The sequence below is a fragment of the Galeopterus variegatus genome, unplaced genomic scaffold (genome assembly GCF_000696425.1).
Source record: "Galeopterus variegatus unplaced genomic scaffold, G_variegatus-3.0.2 Scaffold2750, whole genome shotgun sequence".
NCBI lineage: Eukaryota > Metazoa > Chordata > Mammalia > Dermoptera > Cynocephalidae > Galeopterus > Galeopterus variegatus.
Genome location: NW_007728861.1, coordinates 23,697 through 35,125, shown reverse-complemented (window position 1 = coordinate 35,125; position 11,429 = coordinate 23,697). Strand labels below are relative to the sequence as shown.

The window sequence follows — 11,429 nt, the reverse complement described above, 5'->3', positions numbered from 1 at the left end:
TATTCTGTAAAACCAGAAATCTGTTGCTGAGATTTTAACATTAGATCCATCATTATTTCCTCTGAGTTGAAAACATATAGGGGTGAGCTCACCAGTGAGCTAGTCTGTCTTCTTTTATCTGGTGTAATCACCTAGAAAGCAGGTGGCTTTCGTGGGGCTTTATGGCCTCTTCCAGTATTATGCGATGTGCTTTCCTCATTCACCTCCTGTAACCACCAATCTATCCAGATTCTGTTTCCTTGGTATAAAATTTTTTATCTTTTCCATTAAACAGGAAAGGTCACTTGACAATAAAATTTTGGACAATGCTCAAATACTATTCCAGGCAAACTATCAATGTTATGAGAGAGGCACTGAGTGTCTGTAGATCCCTCATAAATGATCAAAGTTAGATATGTGATGGAATTGATTATGGTTTGCATTTACCTAGAGTCTTGCTGGCTGTAAATTCACAGACATTGCAAACATTACCTGTCATGAAGGTGAAGAACAAACAAGAACATAGTAACTTGATGAAATGAACTGTTATACTTAATTGAAAATATAAGAAAATGTTAGAAAGGAAAAGTCTAATTACATAAACTGGAATGGCGCCAGGCCTCTTATTCTGTCCTGGGGGTTTTATGGATTCCCAAGAAGTGACCAGATTGTCGGTGCTTAAGTGTGAAGGACACCACAGAAGCAGATGATCACTGGGGGCAGTTACACAGTGAGAATGGGATTTTATTTCCTACAGTAAAATGTCCCTTGTCTAGATGACAATACGAGCATAGAGTGACATGACCTAGAGAAAAGTTCTTTGTTTAGCATGTTTTTTATTTCTCTGATTCTTCGGTTAAAAATCTCAGAATTTACTGAATATGAAACTTGGCTTAAATTTTATGAAGTGAATTATTGTCCAATAAAGATAATATCATGTAGAATTAAGGATAAAACTCTGAAGAACTAACTACTTCAAGTGACCCACGCGTATTCCCAACTAGCAGCGTATACTTTAAAGGCTATTTACTCAGGTGAGAGGATTGGTAAGTTCATTTTGTATTTTGGAACTGAAGAAAATACATATGAAAGAGTCAAGGAAAAGGGTAAGACTACAAAGTTACACCTTCATGTAGACTACAATCCCAAAGGCAGTTTTATTGTTATTTATATATTCATGGCACTTTTCCATTTTACAGCTTATTTTTAACATTTCTTTTCTAGCTCTTTGATATGGCAACTTACCATGAATTCATATGTACTGAGTGAAAAATGATTGGACTGATTGAATTATATATTTTATTTCTATGTTCTTTTATAAGAAGCAATGGAAGGAAGAGTTTCACTGGTCAGTGAGTGGCACTGGCACATTAAGAACCTTAGACTAGGCTCGATTACCTTTACACTATGCACATTCCTTTTCAAATAGTGCCCTTGTACTGCAAGGCATTTCCTACTTACAGAATTCTTTCCCTTCTCACGTGTACCTTCAAGACACAGCCCTCATCTCCCTGTTTCCCATCTTTATGCTAGAGTATTAGAGTCTTTGATTAATTCTCTTCTTATTTCTTACTTATTCGTTTTTGCTTATTTCTATGAACTTAATTATGTTCCCCCACAATTCACATGTTGAAGCCTTAACTCCCAGTGTGACTATATTTGGATGTAGGGTCTTTTGGAAGTAATTCATGTTAGATGAGGTCATGAGGGTGGGACCATAATTCAATAGGACTCTGATGCATGGAGAGATAGAGGGTGGACCACATGAGGACATATGAGAGGATCTTCAAAAAGTTCATGGAAGAATTGGTTATTATCTTTTAACTCAACTTTTTTTTCATGAACTTTTTGATCCCTCATAGTGAGAAGGTGGCCATCTGCAAGCCCAGGAGAGAGGCCTCAGAAGAAACAAACCTGTCAACACCTTGATTGTGGACATTCAGCCTCCAGAACACTGAGAAAGTAAATTTCTGTCATTTAAGCCACCCAGTCTGTGGCATTTTGTTGTGGCTGCCCTGGGAAAGGAATACATCTCTTTGGAGGATGATCTTCTGAGCTATAGGAGCTGCTTTGCCCCAACCAGACTGAGAGCAGGAAGTGCTTGAAAGTTTATGACCAAGGAGTCCAGCTTCTTTGACTTAGGACAAAAACTGAGGCATAATTAACACTCTAAAGTTGTGCTATGGGATTACATTGAAGTTGGATCTTTTCCTAAAGTTTTACCCTTAGTTGGCTTCTTCACCTTCATTTTTCTGCTTCTTCCCCCATTCTTTTTACTTCTTTTTCCTGGGAGCCTGTCCTTAATAAATCACTTGTGCACACATCTAGTTCTCAGGGCAGACTTCCTGGGAATCACACCTATGCTAGGTGGTAGAATTAGATATTTTACCATCCAAGAAACAGGCATTTTTCAAATGAGAAAACCACTGAGGTGCAGAAAGGTCACTGAGTAGTGCCTTGATCCCTGATGTTGTGTCAAATAAGGGGAGGATGGAGATTCAAGATGGCCTAAGAAGTGCACTTTAAATCAAAAACATTGCAGAGTCTATATACCCCCATTCTCTCAGATATCTGGGGTTTTTTTGGACAAAATTTTATGTCCTACCATCCCATTAACACCAGTTGGACACCATTAGCTTTTGTTCCTGTCTCAACTTCTGGATAGCTTTTGAATTTCAATGAGTCATTGTTAATAAGGTAAATATATTGCAAAGTCTAATCAAATTATTGTGTCTTGCTTTTTATTTATCAAATAAAAGATCACAAGCTTCAGATACAAGACATTTATTGAAAAGCTTTCACGTGCACTTAAACACCTACTACTTCATTTTCCCGAGGACATTAATCTTTCCATTTATCGTCTTTGCTTTTTCATATGTTCAGACCCTGGCACCTTATCACAAATTCTTAAGAACACAATAAAGACAACGCTTGCTGGTTTGTGTGCTGTAACAAATTGCAACCACCTCCCTGAAGAGGAAAACACTTCAAAGATTCCACTAAAACCATGTTTTCAGCAATTTCCTTCATATTATCTTCTGTTTATTTTCGGTGCTCATCACTGCAGATGGAGACATTATTCCCACTGTTAAGGTTCCTGTCGTGCTTGAAAGCTGGTTCCTGACAGCTCACAGTCACTTCTGGGAGAAGATTCTAGGGATCCCAAACTCTAAAATGTGCTCATTAAAGAAAAAAAAAAATGCTTATGTGTTTCATTTCTGCCATCTCCCTATATACCCACTGCTGCCAAAACACAGAAAAAAGAAAAATGGAGGATGAGTTTCATGATAACCTTTTGGTGCCAGGGCAGATCTCTTACTGGGTCACATTTCCTGCCCAACAGGTGGTCTGCTCTGCTTAAAGACCACTGAGTTGGTGATCTTAAACAAGAGCATAAGACCCACCTCCTAAACCTGGGGCTGAGAGCAGCAGGGTGAGAATATCCGTGTGAGACCCCCACATTGAAAATCTCCTCTGCAATGTCTTCATTAACCTGTTCATCTGATCCACCCACTTAGAAATTTCGATGGATGGTGAAGGCTGAGATGACAGAATGTGTCCCCTGCTCCCCATGTTTTCTAAGAAAATTTCTCACGTGTCGGAAAGACTTCTAATGGGCCTTGAGTCTAAATTTAAGAAAACCACATTTACATCAAAAAATAGTGATTATAATTGTTCCTTAAATTAGAACCATTTTTAGTTTTAGTTTCTTTTGAGATTTGCTAACAAATACATGCGAAGACTTCTCATTAGGAGAGAAGCATATCATTATTGGCAAATTTCCAAAGTATTAGGAAAAGTGAGAATCTCTTTTTTGTAATAATTACATATAACAGTAATTAATGGTCTGGGACTCGTGTGATTAAGTAGATTTCATACCTGGGTTTGTCTGCAAGTCAATACACCTGAGTATTCCCAGTTTCTAAACATATCTACTTTCTTAATTCATATCGACCCCATTTCTTCTCAATTGTACCTCCAAGTGTTTGAAGTTCTCCAGAGATGATCTAGTTTATTCTCTTTCCAATTCACAAGACAAGCCATGCCAAGGTAATTAACTGTGGTAACCTATTTTGCATAAAGATATTATAAGTGAACAAAGAGCACAAAAACTTTCCAGAATTTCCCCCAAATTCTTAAGTTTCTAAATTAGAGCACAAGAGGCCATCTTCCAGCCTTGAATAATATCTATTATGAATAAACAAATCAGGGTTTAGGTAAGTTATTAAGAAAGTTTCATTTAAAAAATTTTCTGAATGAAGAAATATTTTGAATAAATTATAATGAAGAAAATCCAGAGCTGGCCTTAATCACCAAGTTTTAATTGCATAACTTGTAAGTAGATACTTTTCAGGCAAAGATCATTTATAATTTCAATTGTGCTAATACCTTTTGAAGTTGTACAGAATTTGATGTTGCTGAATCTAACAGATAGCCCTTAATTTCTGAGAAAGACCTCAGATTTTGGTTACATGGCAATGTATTTTAGGTTTCTACTTCATAAATTTGCTTCTTAATATTTTGATTTCCTATTGGTGAGGCCTTCCAGGGATGTATTAATTTGGTTTGGAAATCCTAGTTGATTTCACTTCCCAGATATTAGAAGGGGGAAAAAAGTAAGATTTTATCTTCAAGTACATTTGAGGTATAGGTCAATATTTAGAAATGTTCACAAAAGGGGCCGGCCCAGTGGCGCACTGCTACAGTGCGCCGCTTGGGAAGCGCGGCGGTGCTCCCGCCGAGGGGTCGGATCCCGCATACAGATCGGCCCGCTCACTGGCTGAGCGAGGTGCGGGAGCAACACCGAGGGTTGCAATCCCGTTGCCGGTCCCGGTCCGGTACAGGCGCGACACTGAGGGTTGCGATCTGTTGCCGGTCACGACAAAAAAAAAAAAAAAGACAAAAAAAAGGGAAAAAAAAAAAAAAAAGAAATGTTCACAAAAGAATGTTAGAGGGGGTAATTTGGGGGCTCACCAGATAATGGCTAGCCATGTTCTTTTGGTGTAATTTAAGTCATCTGTCAGGGATCCATAACAGCTTTGGATATAAGCATATTCTTCTTAAATTGAGAAAGCTAAACTTACTCTATAATAAATAGAAAACGAATTAATTCTCTATGACAACATAAGCCAAACTAAAACAAAACTACTTTTTTTTTTTTGCTAGGGAATTTTCATGTGACAGGAGGGAATGTTTCCAAGTGCAAGTAGAAGAGACTGATTAGAAAATCAAGTCCAAATCCTCTTTTTCCAGATCTTAGAAGATGCAACAGAAATTGATGTTTGATGTTTTTAATAAAATCCTCTAGTTTTTTTCCTTCTCTCAAATACTAGAACTATTTTTTGAGGAAAAGGAAATCTGTCTGTGATACCTCTGCAAATTGATCAAAATTATTTTTGAGTGAGTGTTGAAACTTTTGATAAGTATTGTTCTTGGGCTTTTCTGTTAGCCACATCTACTATCTGTACCTTTGATATATTAAAAAAAAAAGTGATAGAAAATATCCTTCTAAAGAAAGTTTTAATTTATCAAAAAAAAAAAAAATCTTGAAAAAGAATCCACATGTAAGGAATTTGAGCTATACAGGCCAAATTAAAATAATGAATTGAAATTACTAAATGTCTGCTTTAAAGTCTAAGGGTACATGTTCACATGTGTACAACTGATTCTGCCAATTTTTTTTTGATTCTGCCAGTGCGTATGTAGTTGAAGTTATAACAAGTCAATTGTTGAAGTTATAGTATTTAAAATCTAACAAATGAAAAAATTGATGTCTTTTAGAAATTTTTTTTAGCTATTTCAGCATAAAATGCTGCCATTTGAGGAGGAGAAGAAAGAAGTATATAGAATGTTTTGTTAGCATGTACCAAAATTTGGACCTAAATTTCTCGTATTTTTGTTTAATGCTGTTCCAATTGGAGGTGTAAAGGAGCTGGATGCTTCCTCTGAGGACAGCAGCTCCACAGGCATCCACCAATTTGCTAAAAGGCTTTGTATGTGTTTGTTTATTTTTTGATTATATTTCTCAGTTTACAGGTGCTTATCCAGCACCAGCATTCTACACTTGGCAAGCAAAAGTGAATGCACTTAGAGAATGTGTGTGTGTTCTAGTAATACTGACATACTTTATTGGGAAATTAAAAACTATTTGTAGATAAAAGTAGGGTAGGGAAATCTGATGATTTTAAAAGAATAAAGATTAATAAGACATGCTTGAACAAAATCTGTCTGCTGCCTAAAAGAAACCTTAACGAAATAACTTTGGGTGATGGAAATTTACTGTGTAATATACAAGCAATTTGTTATGGAAAAAGATCAGTGTCTCTGTGTTAAAAATGTCAATACGCAGATGAGTAAAAACATATATTTCCTCTTCTGATCTCTGGCAGTCATACTGCTATGGTTTGAGTGTTTCCCCTGGAATTCATGTGTTGGAAATTTGGTCCCCGGTGTAGTGACACTGGGAAGTAGAGACTTTAAGAGGTGATTAGGTCATTAAGAGAGATTATCCTGGGAGGGAGTCTTCACTCTTGTGGAACTGGATTAGTTCCCACCAGAGCAGATTGTTATAAAGTGAGTCTTGTTGCCATGTATTTTGCTTCTCTTGCATGCACCCACTTCCCCTTCAGCTTCTCTGCCATGTTATAATGTAGCACGAGGTCCTCACCACTTTCTAACACCATGCTCTTGGACTTTCCAGCCCCTGGAACTGTGAGAAATAAATTTCTGTTCTTTATAAATTGCCCAGTCTCAGGTATTTTGTTACAGCAACCGAAAAGGGCAAGACACATGCACAGGGATATTGAATTTTCTCACTAGATCTTGTTTTGTTTCATTTATGTTATTGTTTAGACATGGTCATAAGCAAAACTAGGCAAATGTATGACATAGGTAGGCAGACACCAGCAGAAAATCTACATGTAGAGCTAGGGCTAGGTCTCACAGACCCCTTGAGCCTGTTCACACACCCTTGGCACACAGGCCCAGGAGCTAAGTAACAGGAAAAAGGGTCCTTGGAGACTTGGTTGAAAAGAGTAGTCTTGGGCCGAGCCGTGGCGCACTCGGGAGAGTGTGGCGCTGGGAGTGCAGCAGCGCTCCCGCCGCGGGTTGGGATCCTATATAGGAATGACCGCCGGTGCGCTCACTGGCTGAGTGCGGTGTGGCCAGTCTCAAAAAAGGACGAAAAAAAAAAAAAAAAAGAAAAGAGTAGTCTTTATTCAGCACACACACGTCTAAGAGCTAAGCAGTCCAAAAAGAAACTCAACTGCTACTGGCAAAGTCCAAAGAAAAACTGAGCAGTTGCCAGCAAAGTAAACATGCTCTATTTTTAGACTCAAGCTCTCTGCCAGCCAGTCACTGCTTCACAAATGGAAGAACACACACTAGCAACAAACTAAAAAGATACATTGGCATGCATGCGCACTAACCCCACCCACACACAACTTGTTTACAAAGAATGCTGCACCACCCCAAACCAGACCTGAGGTGAGGGTGCCTGACTAAACTATTCTATTTTCCTCACATTACGTATGGAAAAGTTAAGAAGTTTTCTGTCAATGGTGAAGATTCCCACAAGATGGAAGGAAACTGAAGAGACAACAGGATGAATTAGATAGAAATGTCTTGACAAAAACATTATTATTATTATTATTTTTTTAAAAGATGACCAGTAAGGGGATCTTAACCCTTGACTTTGTGTTGTGAGCACCACGCTCACCCAGTGAGCAACCAGCCATCCCTATATGGGATCCGAACTTGTGGACTTGGTGTTATCAGCACCACACTCTCCCGAGTGAGCCATGGGCAGAAAAAAAACATTATTTTATAGACATATATTCATTTGTCTCAGAATTCTCATTATGGTTTCTTTTGTGACTTGATTCCTTTTTCTGAAATTTGTTAGGGTTTTCATTCCAGACTTTTCACACTCTGGTCTCAGTTATCTCTCCCAACTTTATCCTTCAACCTCTGCTGAAGCCCCTATTCCAGAAAAACTGATCTGATTCATTTTCTATTGAATCTGTTCTATCTTTCTCAGGCCATTTTTCTCACCCATAAAATTTTCTCCATTCTCTACCCCTCTACACTTATTTAAGCCTTATGTAGGCTTTGTTCCATCTCTTTTGAGGAGTTTTCTTTAAGACCTCTGGGCAGAATTGATTCGTCTCTTCTCCAAATCCTCTCCTCCTACCGTTTATCTCTGTGTGTGTATGTTTAGTGTGTTGATGGTGTGTTGGTTTATTAGTTTTCTATTAACATGCATTTAGCAGCTTAAAGCTACACTAATTTATTTTTCACGTTCTCTAGGTCAGAAGTTCAGGCACAGAGTGGCTCAGCTGGTTCTCTGCTTAGATTCTTTCAAAGTCAATATCAAGGTGTCAGATGTTAGCAAGGCTGCATTCCTTTCTGAAGGTTCTGGGAAAGAATTTGCTCCCAAGTTCAAGCAAATTGTTCACAGAATTAATATTGATGTGGTGGTCACAGGACGGAGGTCCCCATTTCCTTGCCGCTTGTCAGCTGAAGTTCTTCTCAGTTTCTACAGGCTGCCACATTCCTTGGTAAGTGGCCTCATTGCTCCATCTTCAAACCCACAATACAAAGTTGAATCTTTTTCACACTTTGATTATCTCCAACTTCCTCCTCTACAGCCTCTTTTCTGCCTCCAGCCAGAGAATTTTCTCCCCAGTAAAGGTTTGTGTGATTAGATTGAGCCTACCTGGATAATCCAGGATAATCGTTTTATTTTAAGAAATTAGATCTGCAAAAATCCCTTTTCGGTAGTACCTAGAGTAGCATTTGATTGAATACCCAGGGGTAAGGAACTTGGGGAGGCCTCTTTAGGATTATACTTACTACAGCCATCACTACACAGTTGGCCTCTATGGTATGTCTTCAAATTGGCTTTCTGCAATCACTTGTTGTTAGTGTTCTTGGTGTAAATAAAATTGTACAAAGGAAATCCTTCCTGTGGATTTGAGAGGTGCAGTTTAGAGCAAGGCAGCCCTCTCTGTAGCCCCTTGCACATCAGCTAGTAAGGTAGTCATTTTCCTGAAGCAGTCTGTAGTGTTCATTTCCAACTTCTCGGGTCTCAAAAACCAGAAGTTGCATTAGTTTCTCAATCCGACTCCATATTCCCTTCATTATGGCTTTCAGCTGCTTAACCTTTAGCTTCATGCTGTCCAAGGTGCTATAGTAGTGGTGGGAGCTATACACCTTAACAAAATTTTCTCAGTTATGGTCTCAGAGGAAGCAGTCTATGGTGAGCCACTTCTCTAATTTAGGCTTTTTCTCAAGAGGCTTGGGCTACAGCATGCTTCTTTATCCCTTACAGGACATTATAAGAGCTTATTTCTCTGTATTTCTCTTATGCTTAAAATATCTAGAATAACAATAGTTTGTTTCCTCCACTGAACCCTGCCTGACACAATATTTGAAACCAGAAAAGAGTGCAGTATAGCTGACCCTTAAAAAACACGGCTTTGGATTAGTGGTCAGATAATAGGTATAGAGAATCTGATGTTACACGTTGGGACCTTGTGTGACTTTGGCCAGACGTTTGTTAAAATTGTCATTTATGGTTATCTGCAAGAAAAATGTTCTACAGTGCCTGTAGCTTTGAGGGAAGTGGTTGTAAAGAGTAACTATATTGGTGTATTGTACCTGCTTCTGGTTGTTTTTAACAAGGTATTACACAAAACAGATGAATTTGGGAGTAAGAATTTTCAGGTATGTGAGCGGAGATTATAGAAACATCCAGAAATTTGGGGCTTCACAGAATTGAAACATTTAGCTCCTTCTGTGCCCAACAATCAGGCGATAAGGCCAGGCAAGGAAGCCAGTAAGTAAGATGAAATTTACATAATCATTAAATCCAGAAAAAATATGAAGATGTTACAGGCACAGAGAACCAACTGCAAGCAAATAGACCAAATGCCTACTAGATTTTGAGATAATTGTGTTATCAAAGAAATTACAGTTCTGGACTAAAAATCCTGTTTTTTTTTTTTTTTAAATCCCAAAAGCAACCCTTTAGTTTCCATTTATAAGCAAGCGGAAAGTGGGCAGTAAAATAGGGATTCCTCAAGGAGAATCTGCTTTCAAACGTCCATTTCATATATGGCCACAGGGATGGAAGAGAAATAGTCTCCAAGACAGCAAATATAGACACTAGAAAGGAATATGAAGAAGCTATTTCACTTCCAGGAAAGGATTTGTACAATTCTAGCTCACTAGAATTCTTCTTTACTAGAAAAGAGTTATCACTAATCACTAAGGATTTTTAATCCCCCTCCTTTTTAAAACTGCTTAATTATGTTTATATTATTCCTATTCCTCCAGGTATTTTTCAATTAGCGAATTTATTCTAAAATCACATAGATAAACTGAAATATTTGAAACCTACCTTAGTCTAAGTGTATTTTTTAATTTCATAGAGAACAATGGAAATGATCAGTATTATGTCAGTTATGTTTCTACTTTAGAAACATTGCAATTTTATACTCAACTGAATAATTAATACAAGTTAAATTATCCATTTCCTAATGTAACCAATTTAGTGTTATGAATAAATTTTAGTAAATGCCTTGAATTATTCTATAATTTTCATATTCTGCCAAATTTCTATGGTTTGTGTAAATTATTCCACATGTTACCTCCTTATTCCTGAAATAATTAAGAAATAGTGATAGAAAAGATCTAGTCATTCTTTTGTTTTTGTTTTTTCGATGACTGGCAGTAAAGGGTTCCAAACCCTTGACTTTGGTGTTACAAGGCAGTGCTCTATCCAACTGAACTAACTGGCCAGCTCCAAAAGATATAATCTTTAGGTGCATCCAAACATCATGTTAATGACAGAATTTTTAGCTATTTGCAAGTTTAACGATACTACCATGATTATTTTGTGGCTCTCACAGTTAATTTTTATCACAAGCTTAGGAAATCAGGATGGAGCTTTGATGCAGTAAGGTTTAAGTTAATATCAGCTTTTATACCATGACCCTCATTACTTTTGGGAACTTGATGGATAAACTTATTTTTATTATGGTGATGTCATACTCATATCTTCTCTAAAAATCCTTTAAAACTATTATTAAAGTTAATAATAATAATATATATAATTTATTTAAAACCTACTATGTTATAGTCATTGCTAGTCATATTTAATGTTATTTAAAATTAACTAGCCCTCTAATATTTCAAATAAAATAACTTAAGAGAATTTCATAATTTCTAGAGATACAACATGAATCTTTAAAATAAAACAAATGTAAAAAATGAGAGTAAATAGGAATGAGAAGTTAACAGGAAAGATAAGAGAGATATTTACCCACCAACAAGGAATGATCTTTGTTTATGTTTCTCTGTAAGACTCACATACATATATATATATATATAATTCTTGATCCCTTTTTTTTTTTTTTCCAATTTGCCATTGTGGAAATATTTGAACT

At 37.1% G+C, this 11,429-nt stretch overlaps 1 long non-coding RNA gene across 1 annotated transcript; it reads right to left on the bottom strand.

Annotated features, from left to right (window-relative positions):
• Nucleotides 1-2,693: 2,693 nt before the first annotated feature.
• On the bottom strand, nt 2,694-4,023 carry LOC103598825. Its single transcript, XR_551233.1, has 2 exons — nt 3,956-4,023; nt 2,694-3,148 (listed from the first exon to the last, which is right to left on the bottom strand). It is a non-coding gene; the product is annotated as an uncharacterized LOC103598825 (long non-coding RNA).
• Between the last annotated feature and the right edge of the window lie 7,406 nt (nt 4,024-11,429).